The following is a 6000-nucleotide window of genomic DNA, read 5'->3' as shown; positions in this document are numbered from 1 at the left end:
TTTTCTATTGCTGCCATTCATGGTGTTTAAAGACAGCCTAAAATACACGAAGTACTTGAGAATGAGGCATTGGTAGTGAAATACTCAGCTTATATTTACTGATTATTTAGTTATGCTAAATTAATTTTGAAAGGCAATGAGCTCATAAACAAAAGGGGCAGTCATAACTTACTGACATCAGGAATGATTCTTCAAGTCTACCACCATCGGCTAAATATAAATATTAATCTTGTCTAAAGTTTTTCATCAGGAGGGCTTTTCCAGTTTATGCACAGGCTGCTTCCTCCAGTTTATGGGGGAGTCATGTCAAAGCCCACTGCTCGTGCAACACTGAGAGCGCACTGTTGGCAGAGGGGAACGTCTAAGTTCATTGTTCCTGTTGCTTTTCCAGATAAGAACGGACGCCGTGAGACACCGCGTATTTCAAGGAAATGAAGACGCTCTTTCCCTGCACGTCCGGATTCTCGTTCTGTGTGTTTAAAAGCCCCTCCCTCCTCCATTTTCCGTCCTCTCATAGTCTCATCCTGGAAAGCAGGCACAAGCTGATCAGGTCTGTAAAATCGAGCAGGTTACTTTACATCCACTTCTGAGACTCATTTCATCACTCAAACCTGTGAGCTTATAATAATTATTTTTTGTTTTAAATCAAAATTGGATGAGAAATGTGTAAAATCCCAGTCTTTTATTCTAAAATATTCATTAATGCAAGCTTTTATACATTAAAAAAATATTTGTTTATTATGTATACGGTGTTCTGCCTGCAAGGATCCCTGCAGGCCAGAAGAGGGCACCATATCTGGCCAGAAGAAGAGGACACCAGATCTTATTACAGATGGTTGTGGACCACCATGTGTTTGCTGGGAATTGAACTCAAGATCTCTGGGAGAGCAGCTAACGTTCTTAAGCTCTGAACTATCTCTCCAGCCCGCTTTTATACATTTATGAAACATTTTCATCATGCTTTAATTTTGTTTCAGGCAAGGTACCAAATTTTAAAGTTTTTAAATCTCTTATAATTCCAGTGTAGGTGATCTTTTAAAAGCAGATATTTATAAATAGAAACTATATTTATAAATAGAAGTGAATTTTGATATTATTATGGCACCACTAATAAAGGTCAGCTACAAAGCAATGGCTCAGTACACAAAACCCACTGTATTTTCCTCCTTTTCTTTAAAGGGATTTCAATCAATTTAATTTTTATTTATATCTGCAATATCTAGATGTCTAAATGCAACTTCTAGTGGGTTAAGGACTGACAACCTGTCAGAGGCAGTGACTCCCAGTGGTTTGTTCCCCTCATTTTGTTCCTCACACCTTGTCTTTGTGATGTGCTTTTGAGCTGAAGTGTAATTCCACACATCATCTGCAGTTAAAAGGAGCCATGATATACAATATACATGATTGAGTACAGTCTTGATTTGATTTCAGTGGAAAAAAATAAATGTCATATAATGAGAAACACACCAAATTTATGTATTTTTTAAGATAATTTTTATTTAAAAACATTATTTTTTTTTTCTTCCAAGAAATGCCATAGGTTCTGAAAACAAGTTGTGAAGCTCCTCGACCTTACCCTAGGACCTTGCACGCACACACACACACACACACACACACACACACACACACACACAGGTAAAATTATTGACCCTGCTCTGCTTAGCCACCTGCTTCCTGAACTTTGACTAAGCATCCACACAGACAACAACTCCTGATAAGAATAAGACCCTTTGTCTCTCCTTACACCCATACCACTGCCCTGGAGAGGAGCCAAGCAACCACAAATGTAGCTCCAAGTAGAAAGATGTCCTTGGACTCACCCAGCCCTATCCTTATTAAGACTTAGTCTAAGCACCTGCACACAAAGTCAATAGTGGTCAGATACCTCAGTCCTTCCAACTGCTTGTCCTAGGGCTTGTACAAGGAACTCTAATGTGTCCACCAATGATATCAAACAGAACCATACATTATCTGGCCCCAAGTTTTTGCCCAAACAGGTTTACATGAAGCCAGTGAGACCCCAGGGACTCTATTAGCCTCTGCAGTCAAATCACCCTAGCCTCTCCACTTACAAATAAAATTGAAGGACCAAAAGACTGAATTTCAAGCACCCCCTACATTCTCTAAAACAAGCCAAGTAAAGGTAACAGCAAAAAGAGAATGAACCCACCATCCAGCACAGGTAGGCAAGAAACTTATCAATAACCCAATTCTCATTTCCCAGGCCCCTCTATAAAGACACAAATAATATATCAGTGCTGTGGATATCCTTCTGTATATATAAAACACTGATTGGCCAGTGGCCAGGCAGGAAGTATAGGCAGGACAAGGAGAGAGGAGAATTCTGGGAAGTGGAAGGCTAAGAAAAGGAGACATTGCCAGTCACCTCCATGACAAGCAGCATGTGAAGATGCTGGTAAGCCACAAGCCACGTGGCTAGGTATAGATTTATAGAAATGTATTAATTTAAGATGTAAGAAATAGATAGCTAGAAGGCTGAGCCATTAGGCCAAACAGTTTAAATAATATAAGCGTCTGTGTGTTTATTTTATATGTGGGCTGTCGGACTGCTGGAGCTTGGCGGGACCCGGAGAAAAAACTCTCCAGCTACATATCAGTGGTTGAAAAACCAAGACAATATATCCCCTAAAAGATGATCAATCCCAGAGCAATATACCTCAACATGATAATGTAGATCAATCCCAAGATGCAGGTTTTAGAGAATAATTATAAACATGTTCAAAGAATTCAAGTTCAATGAGGACATAGGTAAACACCTGATTGAATCTAAAAAGACAGGATAAACTCTGATTAAGTCCAAAAAAAAAACACAAACAAATGGCTGGCTGTACAATAAAGACAATTCAGGATATGAAGAGTGAATCTAATTAACAGAAATACAGAAGAAAACCTAAATTGAAATGTACTTGATATGAAACATTCAGTAAGTTAATTAAAAAAAAATACCAGTGGAAAACCTCACCAACAGAATGGGTTATGTAGAATGCAAAAGAATATGATCATGCAATTAAAAGGGGATAATTTTTAAGAAGAACTTCACCAATGTAATATGCAGCATCATTCGGATGATACCAATTATAGGGTTAGAAGATGAGGGAAAAGTCCTGGTCAACACATACAACATATCTTCAAAAAGTTAATGGAATAAAATTCTCTAAATCTGGGGAAATAGATGCCCTTATAGGTAGAAGAAGCCCACAGAACACCAAATAGGACCAGGGAAAAAAAACTTCCTATACCATATTATAATGAAAACATTAAATATAGAGAACAAATGAAGAGTAGTGAAAGCTACAAGAGAGAAGAGGCAAGTCACATATAGGGGCAAATCTATCATAATAACAGGTATTTTTTTCCCAATGGAAACTTTAAAAGTCAGAAGAACTTATAGCAATGTCCTTCAAGTCTTAAGATCACATAAGTCAACTAGACTGTTACACTTGGCAAAACTATCTGTCATACTGAAGGGAAAAGAAGAACTTACTGAAATTAAAAAGCAGCCAAAGGAATTCAACTCTACAAAACATCCCTGTAGAGAATACTGAAAGGGATTCTTCAGACTGAAGGGAAGGGTAACCATATCCAAGAGGTTACAGGAAGAAAACTAAAAATGCTACAATATCAAGTGTGCAAATTAGGACTAAGGAAACTAACACCACAAAAGCAATAAAATGACAGCATTCAATGTCAAACTGTCAATAATAACTTTTAATATCAATGGCCTTAACTCCCCTATCAAAAGATATAGGCTAACCTATTGGATTTAAAAACATTAGCCACCTTTTTGTTGTCTACAGGAAACATATTTTACCTTGAAGTATAGACACTACTTTAGATAAAAAGGATGGGAAAAAATATTCCAAAACAAACAGAACAAAGAAACAAACAGGCATTACAATGCTAGAATCTTATAAAGTAGAGGTAAAACAAAAATTAATCAGTAGAGATAAAGAAGGTCATTTCACTCAGATCAAAGGAATAATCCACCAAGAGGACATTACATTCTTAAACATACATGCACCAAAATCAAGTGTAACCAGTTACATAAAATACTACTTACTAGGCAGAATGCTACATATTAATCTCAATACAGCATTAAATAACATCAGCACTTCTCACTAATTGATAGGTCATCCAGACAGATTTAAAAAGAGAAATCTTATAATAAATGACATCAGAAATTGAATGTATCCAATGAATACCTCTAGAATATTTTATCCAAATACTATAGAGTACACATTCTTCTAAGTAGTTCATGGAAATTTCTCTAAAATGGAACATACATTGGGACACAATGTAAATCTCAACAAATGGAGGAAAATTTTAATAATTCTTTGTATCCTATCTGTCCACAATGGAATACATTTTGAAGTCAACAGAAAAAATAAGCTTTAAAAAGACACAAGCTCATGGAGATTAAACAGTACCCTATTGAAAGAGGAATGAGTCATTAAAGAAATAAAGGCAAAGAGAAACTAATCTGGAACTGAGATGAAAGATTTCTCCCTGGTGGTTAAGTTTCATACATCTAGAAGTTGTCATGCAGGGGGTTGAAAAGACACGAGTAATTGTAAACTCTACAAATTAGTTGTAAACTTTACAAACTACAGTACCTGTCTGCCAGGCAAGATGTGCCTAATTATGCAATAGTGGCATGGCTCTTATGGGAGTAACCAACTGCTCTCTGATTGGAGTCCACTGAACAGACTCTGTCTTTGTTATTACAAATTCTAGTAAAAAATAAAAATTCCGTGCCTGAGAATAATTGACTAATGTTGCTTAGTTAAATAGACCATTGTCAAATTGCCTTCTAATTATTCATGTTTATAGACATAGATTAATGTTACTTTCAGCCTTAATCAGGGAAGCCTCTCTGTGGTGAAAGGCAGTGAATGCAAAGACACACATGACTGATCAAGAAGCTGAGAATGAGTGAAAGTTGAATGCTTAGCCATAAACAAGACATTTATATCACCTTCTCAGGAAGATATGGAAAGAATGTAGGAGCTGGAAGACAGTTCTGAAGGAAGACTAGAATGTGTCATGATGCAGCCCTTTTAATAAAGAACTCAATGTAACTGTGCTTGCTTATCTTATATCTGCCCAAAAGTGGACCTGTCAACAATCAATCATGGATGAAGGAGGGGCATAGGGTCCTATTCACTCTACTGAATTAGTGTTCATTGATAGATTGTAGTAGTAATTGCCATCAGTTGTGTAACTACAGTGATCCAAACAGGCTCTAATATACAGTGCCAAACACAGTCACACAGGGAATCCTGGTTATAAACACATCAGATCTCAAGACAAATCATAAACACAGAATATGGTAAAGGGATCTGTAAAGAGAAGATGAGATTGATGGGGGAGACAAGTGAGGGTAAGCCTAGAGAGTAATCAATGCATTGTGCCCATGTACAGAATGGTTGAAATATAAATTTAATAAATTAAAAGTGTAATAAGAAAGGATTAAAAATCAAATTTTAGGGGCTGAAGACAGCTCAGTTTTTGCTGTGCAAACATGAAGACCTGAATCCAATTTCTAGCATTCCACATTAAAAAAAAACAAACCTATACACAGTGGAAGGCAATTGTAAAGCTATCGCTAAGGGAGCTGAGAGAGCTGTGACCCGGGGCTCACGGGACAGCAAGCATAGTCTAATTCATGAGCTCCACGTTCACAATTGTGAGAGACCCTGTGTCAAAAACCAAGCTGGACAGCTTCTAAAAAAGCATCCCAAGGTTGGCCTTTGGCCTCCTTTATGCATACAGAAAAACAACAAAAACAAAACAAAAGAAAATCTCACAGAACCAAACAAAAATTCAAATTTTATGGAAAGGAAAAAAAAATATGTAACTTGAAAAGTTAAATACTATAAATAAAAATTCAAGACCCTCCAATTTTAACAGAGGCATAATGACATAGAACTCCTGAAATAGAAATGTCGATGGACTGGAGAGATGTCTCAGAGGTTAAGA

This window comes from Peromyscus maniculatus, chromosome 7 (assembly GCF_049852395.1).
Source record: "Peromyscus maniculatus bairdii isolate BWxNUB_F1_BW_parent chromosome 7, HU_Pman_BW_mat_3.1, whole genome shotgun sequence".
Lineage (NCBI taxonomy): Eukaryota > Metazoa > Chordata > Mammalia > Rodentia > Cricetidae > Peromyscus > Peromyscus maniculatus.
This window is presented reverse-complemented; position numbering follows the sequence as displayed.